This window comes from Arvicola amphibius, chromosome 3 (assembly GCF_903992535.2).
Source record: "Arvicola amphibius chromosome 3, mArvAmp1.2, whole genome shotgun sequence".
NCBI lineage: Eukaryota > Metazoa > Chordata > Mammalia > Rodentia > Cricetidae > Arvicola > Arvicola amphibius.
Genome location: NC_052049.1, coordinates 89,133,490 through 89,151,905, shown reverse-complemented (window position 1 = coordinate 89,151,905; position 18,416 = coordinate 89,133,490). Strand labels below are relative to the sequence as shown.

The following is an 18,416-nucleotide window of genomic DNA, read 5'->3' as shown; positions in this document are numbered from 1 at the left end:
GACTTTGAGTTGTGTCAAGTTGACATAAAACTAGTCAGCACATCATCTTTCCCCTGCCCAACTTTGGGGTGGCAGCACTTTTTTTTGTTTGTTTTAAAGATTAATCATTTTTATTTTATGTGGATGGGTGTGTGTCTGTGTGGGAATGTCATGTGAGTGCAGTGCCCATGGAGGCCAGAAGAGGGCGTTGTATAACCTGGAGCTGCAGTTACAGGCGGTTGTGAGGCTTTGGATGTGGGAGTTGGGAACTCAGCTCAGGTCCTCTTCAAGTAAATGCTCTTAACTGCCAAGCCACAACTCTAGCCCCTGGTGCCACTGACCATGGCCAATCTTCACCGCTTCTGTAGCTCTTCAGTCACCTGTCTTCTCCTCTTCAAGTCCCTCCTTGGAGCCATCTAGCATTGGTGGTTCTTTTTCCAGTCTGGGAGGACACAGAAGCCCCTGCCACTAGCATCCCCTGGCAATGGAGACTGGTCACCTAAGCCACACCAAAAGCTCTGTTTTTACAAATAGGGAAACTGAGGCACACAGTAAGGTTCAAGTCAGAGGGCTAGGAGAAGGCACTATGCAGAGTTCTTTGTCCAGGTACTGGGCAAGGCTGTGTGCCTGGCAGGCACATGGGTGATAATGCAATGACCACTTGCAGAGCTGGTCTCCAGAACGCAGAGGCTGGAGGTGCCTGCCAGGGCTCCTTCAGCGGGAGGGACACAGGTGCAGCTGGCCACAATGCCTGCTGATTGAGGGCCCTTCTGGGCTCAGCCACCTGGCAGAACAATGACAAGCTCCCGCTGGCTGTCATCCGCAAAGGAGCAGAGAGGCATAGGGCCTCTCTGCCTGGGAGCTACTGCTCCCCAGCTCTGCCAGGATCGATTTTCCCTTCAAGTGGCCTATTCTTACTAACAAAAGGCTCGGGTGACCCAGATGGCCATCACCGCCTATTCTCCTGCAAGTGCATTCTGTCTTTGTGTCCTGGGGACAGCACCAAAGGCTTCGTGCATGCCAGGCAAATGCTGGGCCACAGCTTTCTGCCTTGGACACAGATTTCTTTGAAAGAGCTGGGAAAGTGCAGGGAACGTGTGAACTGGGTTGCTGGGGCTGCTTTGGCTCAGGTGTGGGGTAAACTGTGTCTCCTCCCAGAAGCACGCGTCTTACCACTCAGTGTGGCTGTGGGCGGAGACAGGGCCTGTGAATGGGAACGGATGCGGGCTCCAAAGCCAGTCAACACACAGCAGCCCCAAAATAACATAAAGTGCTGGGTGGTATTGTGTGACTGTAACCCCAGTGCTTGGAAGGCTGAGACAGGAGGATTGCCATGAGTCAAGACCAGTCTGAGCTACGCAATAAGTTCAGGGCTAGTGTGGTGGACCTTGTTGCTAACCCAGCTTACCCAACAGGTCTTTGTCTTTCATCTTCCCCAACTGTAAAATGAAATGAACATCTTTTCTTTATAAATTAGCCAACCTCAGGCAATCTGTTACAGTAATAAAAGTGATGGCTATACAGGCCTCCTGAGCAGAGACTGGAGCAGAGGAGAAACTAGATTTGGGGGGAAAAAGGAGGAACATCCTAGCTCACCTTCCAGACCTCACCGCCACCCTCACCCCTAGTTTAATCTTCAGCCCCTCATTAGGTAACATTTGGATTGCTCTACTAGAGCAGAACCCCAAGGAAGGCAGGACCTCATCCATAGCTGCATTCTGGAGCCTGGGACAGTACTGGGTGTATTGTAGGTGCTCAGTGGATGTCCCAGGGATGAGCGGGTGCCCTGTGCCCACCAGACCCACAGCTCATTCACCCGTTCTGTTTAGTCACTGCCATTTCCAGGATGCTGGCCCTCTGCCAGCTCTGCTCATTCAGCCGATTTCCTCATTTGGCAGTTGTCACACCCTTTTTATGATTGCCTCCTCACTGTCTCTTCTTGGCTTGGGTGTGAATTTGGGGAGCTCGGGAACTGCTGTCCTAACCCCCTTTGTGAGGAAAACAGCCGCAGGCATCTCCTAAGCTTTCTCTGAACTGCAGGCTTTAAGCGCTCAGAATACATTAGCTCCCTGCATCCCTAAGCCCTCAACTGTACTGTCACCAGCTTCCTTGTTTGGGAAATGAGGAACCTGAGGCCCAGAGATGGTAAACAAGTGGCCCACTTTTGGTACTGCAGAGCCAACTCGGGGGTCTGAGAGATGGCTCAGCGGGTAAAGGCCCTTGCCACCAAGCTGGTCTACCTACGTTTGATCCCTGGAACCCACCTGGTGGAAAGACAGAACTGACTCCAGCAAGCTGCCCTTGACCTCCACAAGCTCTCAGGCCATGACGTGTGCACAAGCAAGCACACACGTGCATAGAGTGTAACTGGAAAAAACACATTTAAGTTCAGACTACCTGACTCTTCTTTTCCTGTACTCTAGGTCACACCCACCCAATAGTGTTTATTATTTGTTCGTTTGTTTATGTTGAGACAGGGTTTCTCTGTGTAACCCTGGCTGCCTGCAACTCACTACGTAGACCAGGTTGGCCTCCACTTCATAGGAATTCTGCCTGCCTTTGCCTCCTGAATCCCAGGCTCATCCATTTATTTTTTATTTTGAAAGCAGTTAGGACATTCCCCGTGTGCCACACTGCATAGGGAAGCTTTTGTTTGCCTCTTTGGAAACCAGGTCTTTCCAAAGAGCCCAGGCTGCCCTTGGACTCTGGGTTGCCACACCTCTGCCTCCCATGTGCCCTGCTATGCCAGCAGGTGAACCATTTAAATACGCAAGCGGCTTCTTCAGAGCCCCTGACATTCTTGCTACTCTTAGCCTCTAGCTGCAGGAGGGCACCTGAGGTACAGAATGGTTAAGTCACTAGTCCAACATCGCACAGCAGAACTAAGATTTGAACACAGAAAACTCGGATCCAGAGTCAGCTGAGAGGATCAAATGCATTTAGACATTTGTTTGAAACCTTGGAACATTAAGTCCAGAGGTACACCCAAGTGCTGAATGCTCAGGACACCCAAAGGAAGTGGCCACCTTGGAGATGTGGTTCAGTAGTAGATTCCTGCCTAGAATCTTCCAGTGAGGGGCTGGGACTCAGTGGCAGAGCTCTGGCCTAGCATGATCAAGCTTTGTGTTCGATGAACAGCTGAGAATGAAAGAAAGAAGAGAGAGCGAGGTGTGTGGGGAGGGAGGGTGGCAAACCAGCTGCTCTCCGGGACCCCCAGGCACTCAGCAGGAGCCCATGGAGGCGGTCCCAAGCGGCACGCAGTTGCTGTCCCGGGGCTCCTTGGGCAGCAGGTAGTTCCTCTCCCTCACGTCCCTGCCCTTGCACAACCTCCACCGCCAGTATCCAACCTGCCCGGGAGCCTCCTTGCAGCAAACGTTTCATTTTGTGCCCGGGTGTCCCTGGCTATCCGTACAAACGCCTCCGCCAGCCACGGAAGATAAATTTCTCCCGCGCCGACCTCTCAGCGCAGCGGGATTGATTTCCGAACTACAGCCCCTGCCGAAGCTCAGACCCAGCCCCCACCGCGGGCAGAGGGCTGCAGATTTATACCCTGGCCAGAAATTGAATTCCTGTAAGTCGAGGGAAGTGTCTAAAAAGCTCATCCGGGCTCATTTTTACTTCTGACAAACTTCAGGTGAGAGATTAAACCGGAGCCGGGGCTTCCAACAGCATGGACCCTGAAGACTGAGAAACCACCATTTATCTTTCGTTCCCACCCTCTTAGGGCTGAGAAAGCAACCGGATCTGCAGGCTGCGCTGTTAAGGGGTGGGTTCCGGTTGCCAGCTAGGAAAGGGCACCTGCTCGGCACTCCCAGAGACTGGCTCTTTGATCCCCATTGCAAATATGGAGACATTCACAATGATGCGTCGTGAAACCGCTCCTTTGGATCTGCAAGATGGCTCCCTGGTAGTCACTTGCCAGGAAAAATGAGGACTGGATGGAGTTCATCCTCAGGACCTACATGTCAGAGGCCAAAACCACCTCCCCAAAATTGTCTGCTGACTTCTGAACATTTATCATGACAGCCCTCCCCCAAATGAATGGGTGAATGAATAAATAAATAAATAAATAAATACCCATTTTAAAAACAAGGGGCTGGAGAGATGGCTCAGTGATTAAGGGCTCTTGCGGAGGACCTGGGTTCCTATCCCAGCAGCTAAGCGGGGGGGGGGGGGGGGGGGGGGGGGGGGGGGCGGGGGGGGGGGGGGGGGCGGGGGGCACACAACAGTTCCGTGCCCTCTTCTGGCCTTCAGAGGTACCTGCCGCTGCCTTCTCTCTCTCTCACACACACACAAATTAAAAATAACCAATCGTTTTTAGCAATTGGAAACACTTATTTTAAGTAGGCTGTGGCAGGCAACCTGGGCCCTTGCTAGTTCTTACTAAGCTTCCCTGGGCTGTGTGGCAAAGAAGACCTCAGAGTCTGTGGCTAATTCCAGAACCCTCAGTCTGACTGCCCCAGCACTGCCAGAAGCCCAGAGAAAAGCAGGGAGGAAGAAGCAGAGCCAGCGAGTGACAGGTTGGGAGGAAGTGGAAGGAAACGCCACTGGAGAGGCCTTGCTAGCTCACCTGGAAAACCAGCTGTCTGATGCAAATGCAGTTAGCTGCTCCCATCCTTGGTTCAAAAGCCGCTAAGTATTAAAGAAATGAGTCCTTGATGTCAACACAAAAAAGGATCAAAACGGAATCTCTCTGAGAAGACAGGCGGTTTTTATGTCCCTGTGAACTTCGCTAGATCTGGCCTCTGGCAGGGAGGCCGACAGAACAAGTCGAGCTGTGGACTGAGAGCTAAATGACTGTGGATCTGGGATTTGTTCCTTCAGTAATTCAGCCGCAGCAACTGCCGACAGGCAGCAGGCATCTGAGCGAACCTGCAGACAGATGGGATGGGTGTAGGAATATGGGTCCTGGTCCCCCTTTATTTTACTTTTTGGGGGTTTGGTGGTGGTACTGGGATCCAGGGCCTTGTGCATGCTCACAAGTTCTCTACCCCTGAGCCATGCTCCCCTCCCCCAGTCCCACACTGGGGGTTTCTAAGCAGGGGCTCTACCCCTGAGCCACACCCCCTAATCCCTCACTGGGGGATTCTAGGCAGGCTGAGCCACGCCCCCCAGTCCCTCACTGGAGGATTCTAGGCAGGGCTCTACCCCTGAGCCTCACCCCAGTCCCTCACTGGGGGATTCTAGGCAGGGGCTCTAGGCCAGAGCTCTACCCCTGAGCCATACCCCCTAGTCCCTCACTGGGGGATTCTAGGCAGGGCTCTACCCCTGAGACACGCCCCCAGTCCCTCACTGGGGGATTCTAGGCAGGGGCTCTACCCCTGAGCCACACCCCAGTCCCTCACTGGGGGACTCTAGGCAGGGCTCTACCCCTGAGCCACGCCCCCCAGCCCCTCACTGGGGGATTCTAGGCAGGGACTCTACCCCTGAGCCATGTCCCCAGCCCCTCACTGGGGGATTCTAGGCAGGGGCTCTACCCCTGAGCCACGCCCCCACTAGTCCCTCACTGGGGGATTCTAGGCAGGGTGAAGTTCCTAGGCATAAGAACCAGTAGGAGGATCTGGGACTGAGGCTCCATTTAGAGAACTGGGCAATCAAGGACTTCCATAGCCAAATAGCTAGTGGGCATTCTACAAACTCTCTGAGTAGTGTCCTTCAAGGCTGTTAAGGTCACAGGAAGGAGTGGGGACTCTGTTCCAGAGCAGAAGAGAGTAAGAAGATGAGGTGACTCAGTGCAGAGTGGGATCTTGGATTGGATTCTGGACCCAAAAAAGGACTTGAGTGGGAAAACTGGAGAAACTGGACAAGTCTGAATTCAATTAGTAGTGTTGGGGGTTCTACTGTGATCACTGTGCTGGGTTATGTAAGATATTAACAGTGCAGGAGGGAGGCGACCAGGTGGGTGCCCCCTGGGCTGTCTTGTGGAATTCTCCTGTAAATCTAAACTTATTTCAGAGAAGACATTTATTAGAGAAGAAGTCAGCAGGGCACCTACAAGCATTCTGGAGGCTGGCAGGTAGTGTGATGAGAGCCCAGGACTGTGTGGACCACATGCCCAGCACTGCGAGTAGCTCTGGGTGGATAGTAAGTGATGATGACATCACCAAAGCATGCCCGTGACACCCACTTGGTTCAGATATGATGCAAATCAGCCCCCAGGTTTACACTATTGAAATGATGGAGCCTTGTCTGTAGTGTGTGTGGTGGCCAGAGCTCAGCGACATCAATATCTCCTGCTCACGCACCACCTTCATTTCTTCATTTGGTTTATTTGTGTGTAAGTGTGTGTGTGGTGTGTATGTATGTGTGTGAACATGTGTGTGCATATATATGTGTGTATATGTATTATGTGGTGTGTATGTGCACTGTGTGTGTGTGCAGTGAGGGAGACATTTTTACTGCCATTTTACAGATGACACACACCAAGTGATGTACTTGGCAACCTACCAAGGGAGAGGAAGAAGCAGATCCAGGACTTCATTCATAATGGCTTAATCTCACTGGGTTCTTCATGAGAAACTAGCTGCCAAGCACTTAGCACAGGGTGTCACTCAGAGGAGTGAGATAAATGTCCCCTGTTATTTATTATTATTGTTAACATGGCTGTCATGGATGTACTACTACAGGATTTCTTGTATAGGGGTTGTCACACAGCACTGTCGCAGTGTGTCTATATGTGCATATGTGAGTACATGCATGCATATGTATGTGAATATGGGGGGAGCATTTAAGCAGGGGGAGGAGGCTGGGTTACTCTATTTCCTTTGATTGTAAGAAAATTCTAGGGACTGGGTCACGTATGAAGAAGAAATGTTTAGGGGCTGAAACTCCTAAGCTTGCGTGTTCTTATGCATGGCAAGGGGCTCATGATAGATGTCATCACCAGTGCTGAGAATAACTACAGCAGGGGCACACGATGTGACAGCAAGTTGGGACTATTCAGGAACCAGGCTCACTTCTGTTATTTACCTATTTGTTGTCATTGGAGTCAGGGTTTCCATATGTAACCCCAGCCGGCCTTGAACTTAGGATTGTTCTGTCTTGGCCTCCAAGTGCTGGGATTGCAGGTGTGAACCAACATGCCTGGCTAGGCGCACTCTTTGTAGTTATTTTATTAGTTAGTTAGTTTTAGACTGCTTTTATAGTGACCCATTCTTGTGGTGAATTCATTCATTCTTGTGGGCACTAATCATTCCATGAGCCAGCATTAGTCTTTGTTGTATGAGACTTTTCCTGGGGTGAGCAAACATCTACAGACAGGGGAATGATGACAGCCCAAAGTACAAATAACACCAAAGTCCAACTTGGAGAACCATTGTGCTTTAGTGGGCTACTTACAGGCATGTGGGTGAGGGGTTACTTACAGGAGCAGAAAAGACTCAAAGACAGCTGCATCACCGCAGTCCACTGGAGCATGGTAGCTTTCCTCACACAGCTGGGAACCTGGAGCACACTGCACAGCTTGTAGGCAGCTCCACAGGTTGGAGAGAGTTCTTTCCAGAAAGCTCAGCTGGTCTCTGCCTCTTCCAGGCATCTGGGCTTGTCTTAGTGTCCTCTTTGCAGCTTGTCTTGTTTGAGAGTGACTCTCAACAATCTTTACATACTCGTGGGCAGGGAGGAGCCTAGTGAATCTAGTCCGTTTCAGGAACTTCCTGAAGCTATTTTGAGTTGTTGGTTTCCTGTCTTAAGGAGTTTTCCTGGAGGACAGACTCTTTTGCAACCTCTTGCAACAGTGGTTCTCAACCTTCCTAATGCTGCAACCCTTTAATAGAGTTCTTTATGTTGTGGCACCCCCCAACCATCAAATTATTTTATTGCTACATCATAACTGTAAGTTTGCTACTGTTGTGAATCATAATGTAAATATATAATATGCAAGATATCTGCTATGTGACCCCTATGAAAGGGTCGTTTGATCTCTAAAGAGGTTGCAATCCACAGGTTGGAACTGCTGCTTTACAACATCCTGTCGCTTCACCTCCTTGTAAACACCCTGCCCTAAAATATCCTGTTGTTTCACTTCTCTTAAGGAGAAAAAGCAACTTATATTTATTTTATTATTTTGTGTATTTGGGTGTTTTACTTGAATGGATGTTTGTAGAAGGAGCTGCGGGCAGGCCTGCTTTTCGTCCCGCCTGGCTCCTGCATAGCTAGCTTAGCCCCAGAAATAACAACACACAAACTGTATTCATTTAAACACTGCCTGGCCCATTAGTTTCAGCCTCTTATTAGCTAATTCTCACATCTTGCTTTAACCCATATTAAGTAATGTGTGTAGCATCACAAGGTGGTAGCTTACCAGGAAAGATTCAGCATGTATGACCTGGCGGCTGGCTCCATGGCGTCTGTCCCAGAGAGGAGAGGCATGGTGTTTGCCTCACTTTCCTCTTCCTCCCAGCATTCTGTTCTGTCTACTCCCCCTAAGGGCTGGCCTATCAAATGGCCAAGGCAGTTTCTTTATTAACCAATGAAATCAACACAAAACAGAAGACCCTCCCACATCAAATGTTGCTGTGTCTGCTGCCCTCTGTAGCGGGTGTTGGATCTCAGGACAGATGATTGTGAACCACGTAGAAGCTAGCAACCAAATTCTGGTCCTCTGCAAGAGCAACAAATGTTCTTAATCATCGAGCCATCTCTTCAGTGCTTGTTTCTTTCACACTCGACAGGTGGTGATGGCGCACGCCTTTAATCCTAGCACTTGGGAGGCAGAGGCAGGTGGATCTCTTGAGTTCAAGGCCAGCCTTGTCTACAGAGCAAGTTCCAGGACAGCCAGGGCCACACAGAGAAACCCTGTCTTGAAAAAAAATAAGTTTCCTTTCAAGATGGAAGGTTTTAACCTTGGAGGAAACTGCTACACATTGGCCTCTTCAGAGAACCATCTCCCGGTAATCACCAGGACCAGCTTCCAGCACTCATATACCCAAAACTTAACAGCTCAGTTGAGAGTGAGGGAAAATCCACTCTGCTGGTTGTTTGCAGATTTTTGTTCATGCTGTGTTATTTCCCTCCCTGGCATGGTAGGCATTCCTGATAGCCCAATATTTGGGAGGAAGAGACAGGAAGGTCAGCAGTTCAAGACTAGCCTGAAACTACATGAAACCCTTTCTAACATGAACAAAAAATGGGGCTAGAGAAATAGCTTGGTCTGTAAAGCACATGCCATGCAAACATGCAGATTTGAGTTTGGAACCTCAGAACCCATGTAAAAACTTCACATGGCAGCGTGCACCAGTGACCTCAGCTCTGGAAAGGCAGAGACGGTGGGATTCCTGGAGCTCTCAGCAATCCTAGCGAATCAGTGAATTCAGCCAGAGACACTTTCAAAAAAATAATATGGACAGCTATAGAGTAACCCTCCCCCCCAGTGTTGGGCCTCCACAATGCATACACACTCATGCTTATAAGTTAGAATATATACATATACACACATGCAAAATAAGTATAAGAGTGGATGGATAATTGAATATACAAGTAGATGGATGGCTAGATGGAGGGGTGAATAGAGAGATTAACAGATGAATGGGTAGATGAAGGGATGGATAAGTAATAGTTGGATGGAAGGATGGAGAGATAATAGATGAATGGGGGCTTGAATGCATGGACAAAAATAGCAATATAGATTAATTAATAGATACATGAATGGATGAATAGATAATAGATGAATGAATGGGTGGATAAATGAATGAATGAATGAGGATACATATGGATGGATGGATGGTCATGGGTCGATCGATAATAGATTGATGGATATGTGGCTAGATCCTGGTGAGATGGCTCATGGATGGATGGATCATGAGTGGAGAATATATGAGTGTGCAAATGACTGGTGTGTAAATGGGTGAGGGGTGGGCATTCTCAACACTATTACCTGCTCTGCTTCCCAGCTGTCCTGGGCAGAGCCACTGTGGCTCACACTGAGGAGGCCCCAAGGATTCCCTGCCCTTCAGCCTGGCCAGGTGAGCTGCTATCTTTTTTAAGGCCTGACAAGCTTATCACTTAGCTGGGATTTGCTCAGCACCTCCAGGTCTGACAAAGGCAGCTGGCTATTATTTCAAGCCCTCCAAAGGGCTGGCTGCCGACACGGTTCAGATGCAGCAGTCAGGCGTGTCTTTGATTCATTTATCACAACCCCTCTTCCAGAACTGCTTCACGACCTGCTGAGAGCCTGTGTCAGCCTGATCTCAGACAGCCTCCTGGGAGAGAGGGAGGAAGTGGCATGGTGCGGGCGGGGGTGAGGGGTGGGCAACGGACGGGTGGCTATTCACTGTGAATGTGTGACGACATCCAGTCTCTAACTTACCAGCTCATCAACATTTAGTCATTCAATGAACATCTGCAAGACAGACAAAACTCCCCACCCTTTCAGGGTGGAGGTGGCACACACTTTTAATACTAGCACTCAGTAGACAAAGGTAGGTGTGATCTCTGAGTTCGAGACCAAACTGGTCTATAGAGTGAGTTCCAGGACAGCCAGAACTACACACAGAGAAACCCTGTCTCAAAAACCCAAAACATGGCCTGGAGAGATGGCTCAGTGGTTAAGAGCATTGCCTGCCCTTCCAAAGGTCATGAGTTCAATTCTGGGCAACCACATGGTGGCTCACAACCATCTGTAATGAGGTCTGCTGCCCTCTTCTGGCCTGCAGACACACACAGACAGACTATTCTATGCATAATAAATAAATAAATAAATAAATAAATAAATAAATAAATAAATGTTTTTTTAAAGAAAAAAACAAAACAAAGAAACAAAAAAATTCCCCACCCCATGCCACTTCCTGTCTTGGGCAGAGGTCTGTCTCAGTCACACCCTGAGTCCTGAATGGCCATGGGGACCCATGTTCAGAGGAAAAAGACAGGGGGAGGACAGCAAGGTCATGTTCGCTGTGACCATATAGCTTGAAAGGAGGCTGTGTCACTGTGGCTGAGTCTTGACCTCTCTCTGCCCTAGAGAAAAGTGGCATCTCTAGTGGTAAGGATTAAACCTGTTAGTAGAGGCCAAGGGCACAATCAGATGCATACCCATCACTGGGGCTTCATTGTCCTTTATTGGCTGCTCGGCACCACAGGTTCTAAGTCATTGTGGTGCTGGGATCTTCTTCCCCTGCCTTCTCTCTCTTCCTGAGGATGAAGTCTGCTTCATTTATGCTAAACAAGCTCTTTACGAACAAGGTACACTCCAGCCCTTGTCAGTGTGTTCTTTAAGAGGTGGAGCCCAGCCGGGCGGTGGTGGCGCATGCCTTTAATCCCAGCACTCGGGAGGCAGAGGCAGGCAGATCTCTGTGAGTTCGAGGCCATTCTGGTCTACAAGAGCTAGTTCCAGGACAGGCTCTAAAAAAAGCTGCAGAGAAACCCTGTCTCGAAAAACCAAAAAAAGAAAAAAATAAAAAAATAAAATAAAATAAAAAAAAAAGGTGGAGCCCAGCTGGGATCCAGTACCCTGGAGCCGGAGACAGGCGGATCTTTGTGCGTTCAAGGCCAGCCTAGTCTACATAGCAAGTTCCAGACCAGCCAGGGCTATCCAGTGAGAAACTGTCTTAAATAAAAATGAAGCGTGGCCTGAGACCTGAGAGATTGTTAACATGTTTGGGAGGGACTGTGAGCCCAGCCTCCTTTGCTCTGACCTGGGCATGTGCATCTTTCCCTGTTGGTGTGACAGAAATACCCTGACAAAAGCAACTTCAGGGACCAATAATCTATTCTGGCTCACAGGGCCAATGAGATGGCTCCCCTGGTAAAGGGGCTCAAGGTTGGGAGCTGAGTTAGACCTCTGAACCCACATGAAGGTGGAAGAGAACTGACTCCATAGTTGTCCTCTGACCTCCAGATGCACGCTGTGACACACATGTCCCTCCCTACAATAATAACCAAGCAACGAGGCTGGAGCAATGGCTTAGTGGCTAAGAACACTGACTGCTCTTCCAGAGGACCTGGGTTCAGTTTCCAGCACCCACGTAGCAGCTCACAACTGTCTGTAACTCCAGTCCCAGGGGATCCAATTCTGTCTTCTGGCCTCTGTATGTCTGTGCAGACATACATGCAGGCGAAGCACCCATACGTATAAAATTTAAGAACGATATTTAATTAAAACAAACAAACCGAATTCTGACTCCTAGTTTGGGGTAGTCCATAATGGCGGGGAGGTTGTGCAGCATCTACAGTCGCAGAAGAGAGCGCTGGCCACTGCTGCTCAGCCCACGGTTTCTGTTTTTGTCAGCTCTCACACCCAAGCTTGGTTTCAGTCTGGCCATTGTAGCATTACGACCAAAACAACTTGGTGAGAGATAGGTTTATTTGACCCATATATGGGGAGTCAGGGCAAGCACCTGGAGGGAGGCATTACAGCTGAGGTTACAGAGCGTCACCCTTGCTAGCTTGCTCCTCATGGCTTGCTTAATCCACTTTCTTAAACATGCCAGGATTGGCACTGCTCACAGTGGGCTGGGTCCTCCCATACCAACTGTCAGTCAAGAAACTGGCCCACAGGCCAATCTGATGGAGGCGTTTTCTCAATGGAGGGTCCATCTTCCCAGGTCACTCTGACTTGGGTCAAGTTGACCAAAATTGAACCAGTACATGGTGTAATCAAAATAACACCTGACAGGCTTGCCCATTTCCCAGGTGGATCTAGATCCCGTCAAGCTGATAATTAGCACTGCCCGCCGTGAGGAATTTGTACCCTTCTGATGTGGGCTGTGATGCCATCTATCACGAGGCAGTCTCTAGAGCCACCTTGGTGACGGCCCTGTGTCCTTGAACCTCTAGGGTGGTAGGTTAAATAAACCTCTTTTCTTTCAAAGCAGTCAGGCATGGCAGTGATTAAGAAGACAAATAAAAACAAAAAAGTCTAGGAGCTGGCAAGGTGGCACAGTGTAATAAAAGCACCTGCCAAGCCCTGAGTTGAGCCCCAGAACCCACAGGCGGAAAGAGAACCTATCCCGAAAGCTGTCACGTGGCCTCCACATTCACACAAACGCACACACAATAATAATGATAATAAATAAAATTAAATTTGAAAAGGACAAACACAGGGTTGGGAGATGGTTGAGTTGGTACAGTGCTTGCCTTGCAAGCATGAAGACTCTATTTTTAACTAAGTGAGCCTGGCGGTACGTGCTTGTAATCCCCGTACTGGGAGGCAGGGAAAGAAGGAGCCCTGGGCATCACTGGTAGCCAGTCTAGCTGAATTGAGAGCTTCAGACCAGGGAGAGACTGTGTAAACGTTAAGGCAGGGCTAGCAATATGGTTCAGTGGCTGAAAGGGCTTACTGCGCAAGCCTGGTGACCTGAGTTTCACCCCCAGATTCCACGGGTAAGGAGAGGACTCCACAGAACTGCCTCTGACCTCTACATGCCAGCAAACGAAGTGAGAAGATATTTGTAAAGAGGTGGATGACTCCTGAGGAGCGAGTCCTGAGGCTGTCCTCTGGCCTACATACACAAACCAAAAAGTTACTTAACTGGCCTTTGGCTATTATGAAGTGGCAATTGTAGTAATAGCTGCAGAGTTGGGGTGTAGCTCAGGGGTAGAGTGCCTGCATAGCACATGTGAGGTCCTGGGTCCCATCCTCTGCATCATGAAGAAAATTGTGGCATGTAATGGTGATGATAGCCAATTTCTGTAACTCTGTCTGCCTAGGACTCTTCTAATTCGAAATGCATGTGCTATTCTTTTTAAACCATTCTGTCCTCCCAGGGACCCTTGTGAAGTAGGGACACTTAACAGGCGCAGGTAAGTTGAACAACTTGCCTGGGTTACACAGCACTCAAATGGTCAGTCGAGAACATGAGTCCAGCAGGACTCTGTGGAGTGGGTTCTACTCTGACAGAAAAGGAGCGGGAAATACCCAGAGGCCACATGTGGTGGTACACACCTGGAGTCCCAGCACTCTGAGGGTGGAGGCGGGAAGACTGTGAGCTTGAACCAGCCTGGGCTAAAGACTGAGAATTTGTCTAAATTAAAGAGAGAGAGAGAGAGAGAGAGAGAGAGAGAGAGAGAGAGAGAGAGAGAGAGAGAGAGAGAGGAGGGAAGGAAAGGAGAGTAAAAGAGAGAAGAGGGAGAGAAGGGAGAGAGAGATGTAAAGGAAGGAAATAAAGATGAGAAAGAAAGAAGAGTGAAGGGCAGGCAGGGGTGGCGGAGAGAAGAGAGAAGGGGGAGGGGCAGCCTCCTAACCGTAAAGATTTTGGATTTTGCCCGGAAAGGCGTGGGTGACATCACAGAGTCCTTTTTGGGAGGCCGTGGGAGAAATCCCCGCCTGTTCTCAGTACCAAAAATAGTTGCTGCTTCTTGGGAGCATCTGGCGTACTTTGCTTTCGGGACACTGGGGACGGCAGAAGTGACCAGTTTTCACTTTTTGAGTTTTCTGCTGAGGAACTCCAAGCCAAATTCTTGCCCAACCATATGCTGTCGGGGTCGGGTTTTAACAGATTCATTTTTCTCAGTCTCCCTTCTGCTTATGTCTCTCTTACTCCTTTGCCAAAATTTTAAAAAAAAATGAATTTAAACAAGCTTTAGATGTGGGCTGGGTCTCAGTTGGCTGAGCACATGTCCAGCATGTAGGAAGTCCTGGGTCCCCTCCTCAGAGTGGCTTGGAACTGCGTGTGGTGACACAAGCCTGTCATCCCAGCACTAGGTCCATGATCGCTCTCAGCCACATAGAGTTGGAGGCCAGCCTGGGCTGCACGAGACCCCGTGTCCAACAAAACAGGGCTAGGTGTGAGGGCAGGAGGGTTACAGACTTCTAACGAGACTGACGGGCCGGGTGTGGCGTGGTAGTGAGTCACTTGTCTGGCAACGAGCAGGCCCTGGGCTCCATCTCCATCTCCTTACAGAAGGATTCATGTTCATATTTTAAGGGAGGGATTGACTGTGGCGACGGTGAGAAGGCTCATTAGGTAAAGGTTCTTACTGTTAAACCCTGACCGCCTGAGATGGAGTTCTCATTCTCTCTCTCTCTCTCTCTCTCTCTCTCTCTCTCTCTCTCACACACACACACACACACACACACACACACAGACATGCATACAAAATAAATACAAATAAGATACATTAAATTAAAAAACATTTTTCATGTATCAGTGTGTTTTGCCTGTGTGTATAACTGTGCACCCCCTGTGTGCAGAGCCCATGGGGGCCAGAGAGGACATTGGATTCCCTGGAACTGGAGTTACAGACAGCTGTGAGTGACAACCATGTGGGTGCTGGGAATCCAATCTGAGTCCCTTGGAAAAGCAGTTAGTGCTCTGAGACACTAAACCGCCTTGCTAGCTGCCCCTGACCCACACAGTTTTTAAAACTAGGAAAGAAACTTGGGAAAGAAGCTAAACTTGGGCTGGGAGAGCTGGGCTGGTGACGAACTGGCCACCAAGCAATCGCAGGACCTGGCGGCTCATCCCCGGAATGTATACATTTTAAAAGTCCTGCTGTGGTAGCACATGGTTGTAATTCCGGTGCTGGCAAGGCAGAGACAGAATTCCTGGGGCTCTCTGGCTGGCCAGCTTAACTGAATTCATAGCTGCAGGTCAACGAGAGACACTTTCTCAAAAAACAAGGTGGAGGGCTGGGTATGTTGGTGCTTGCCTTTATTTATTTTTTTTAAATTATTATTATTATTATTTTGGTTTTTTGATGCAAGGTTTCTCTGTAGTTTTGTAGCCTGTCCTGGAACTAGCTCTGTAGACCAGGCTGGCCTCAAACTCATAGAGATCCTCCTGCCTCTGCCTCTCGAGTACTGGGATTAAAAGCGCGTGCTACCACTGCCCCGTTTGGTGCTTGCCTTTAATCCTACCCGGCACTATTTTGTGTGTGTGTGTGTGTGTGTGTGTGTGTGTGTGTGTGTGTATGTAGAGGCAGACAGATCTCCATCAGCTTGAGACTAGCCTGGTCTACATACTGAGTTCCAGAACAGTCAGGGCTATATAGAGAAAGTCTATCTCAAACAAAACAAAAAACCCAAGGTTGTCCTCTGGTCTCCACATTCATTTACTGTGTGCATGTGCGCGCGCACACACACACTGAGGGTGGGGGGCTGGGTGGTACAGTCCTTTCCTAGAACTTCCGAGGTCCTGAATTCCATATGTATATGTGATATTTTTGTGTGGTACTGAGGATGGAATCTAAAACCTTATGCACACTAACTAAATAAGCACTCTGGGACCCAGAGTCCCCAATTTTAATGACTGTATAGTATTTCATCTTGTGAATGCACCTTACAATTTTAAGTTATTCCACCAACTATTATATAATTAGAAGCTTAAAAAAAGAAACACTCCTACCTGTCTAATTTAAAGAAGTGCCCTAATAAAAATCCTTGTAGGAGCCAGCAAGAGAACTCAGTAAGTAAAGATGCTTGCCACTAAGCTGGATAGCCTGAGTTCAATCCCCAGAACCCATATGGTATATAAGAACTGTAAGCTGTCCTCTGACTAACACATACCCCATATCATGGCACAGGAGTGTGTGCATGTGCACGTGCACATGCACACACACACTATTTTAATTTTAAAAATCTTCTTAAAAAGATTCTTATAGCAGCATGGTACTTGGCTATATGATCTTTATGATTTTTGTGGGCTGGATTTTCAGTCTCAAATTGGCTGGATAAAGTGCAAGAACAGACATCTGACCACCTTGGTGGTGGATTGGCAGCCTGCCCTCCCAGTGTGTCTGATCCCACTCTCAAATTTAATTGGATCCATTGTGTGGTGTTTTACATATCCTTGTAAACCACTTAGATGCTTTTCTGGAAGGAGGAAAAGTCCAAATAAATATATAAGCCCCAAGCCACCTCAGCTTGCTGATTAAATTACCCAGTCTCAAATTCGATTCCATCCTCATTTTATTAAGAGGCAGCTGCTTGCTCTCTTCCAGTTGGCTAAGCCTCCCACAGCCAGTGTTCGGGGTGGCTGCCCCCAGGGGATCCAGCCACAATCCCTCTGTCTCAGGAAGCTTTTTTCTTTTCTTCATTTTAGCAGAGTTGCAGATAAAACTCAAGACTGCCATAACTACTAAGGCTAGTGCTGAACCATATACCCTGGGGGACTGTGGGTAGGGGCTCTACTACTGAGCCACGCCCCAGCCCCTCACTGGGGGATTCTAGGTAGGGGCTCTACTCCTGAGCCACGTCCTAGCCCCTCACTGGGGGATTCTAGGCAGGGGCTCTACCACTGAGCCATGCTCCAGCCCCTTACTGGAGGATTCTGGGTAGGCCCTTTACCACTGAGCCACACCTCAGCCCCTCACTGGGGGATTCTGGGTAGGCCATTTACCACTGAGCCATGCCCCAGCCCCTCACTGGGGGATTCTAGGTAGGTCCTTTACCACTGAGCCATGCCCTGGTCCCTCACTGGGTGACTCTAGACAGGGTCTTTACATTGCTCTGTGTGTCTCAGGCTTAATTAACCCTGAACCTACTATGGAGCCTGTGCTTAATTGGGGCAGCAGCTTCCATGAAAGTATTTGAAAGCTCCAAGCTCACAAAATGTGATTTGAAGAACAGCTACTTGAGGGCATAGCTTATCCTCTTAGAGCCCATTAGCAGGAATATTAAGATGGGAACCAGAATTCAGCAAAAGAGAGTGCCTGGGAGGCTGGAGAGATGATTCTCTCTTGCAGTGGACCTGAGCTCAGTTCTTAGCAACAATGAGAGGTGGCTCACAAGTGCGTGTAAATCAAGCTCCAGCAGATTCATATCACTGGGCATGGTGGTTCACACCTTTAATCTCAGCACTTGGGAGGCATAGGCTAGAGGATCTCTGTGAGTTCAAGACTAGCCTGGTCTACAAAATGAGTTCCAGGACAACCAGAGCTGTCTCAAAAAAAGAAAAATAAAAATTCAAAACAAAAACCCATCTTTTGGTGATATTATGGGGTGGCTCAGGACATGCCTGGGATGGAGTTATAACTGGATAGAGTAAAACCAGCCACTGGGGTTGCACAAAGGGTTTAGGATGTGCCCTTTCCTGTAAATGGGTTTTCTGGTGAGATTCCTCGAAGATTACAGAATTGTCACTGGTGTCTGTGCTGGAATTCTCAATTCCCTGCTGGACAGAGATGAGGGATCCTCTGTTTTCTCCTGTACCCAAGATTTTCCTCTATTTAATTTTTTTTACATATATTTGTGTATTCATGTGAAGCACTGAATGCCTTGACATATATGGGGTCAGAGGATAACTTGGGGGAGACAGTTCAGTCCTACTCTGTGGGTCCCCAGGAGCTGAACTCAGGTCGTCAGCTTAGTGGCAAACACTTTTGCTGGCTGAGCCACCTTGCTGGCTTCACACTGTCATTTTAAGTGAGATGGACTAGTGTCTCTCAGGATAAGACCTTCCAGGAATCAGGGACTTTCTTACCAAGAAAGACCCCAGCCTTGAAGAAACGGCATTTGGATTCTTCAACATCAACCTTCCTAGGCCATTCCCTCGCCTTCCAAAGAC

General features: G+C 48.8%; 1 protein-coding gene across 2 annotated transcripts in view; it reads left to right on the top strand.

Moving 5' to 3' along the window:
* The window catches only part of Olfm2 (olfactomedin 2), an 86,104-nt gene that overhangs the window by 47,781 nt on the left and 19,907 nt on the right, over nt 1-18,416 (top strand). Inside the window, exon 2 of one of the 2 annotated variants that reach the window (XM_038323306.2) lies at nt 9,867-9,938. The exons of the other annotated variant lie outside the window; for it this stretch is intronic. The gene's annotated coding sequence lies outside the window, so the exon portion shown is untranslated. The remainder of the gene's footprint in view (nt 1-9,866; nt 9,939-18,416) is intronic. 2 annotated transcript variants of the gene reach the window in all.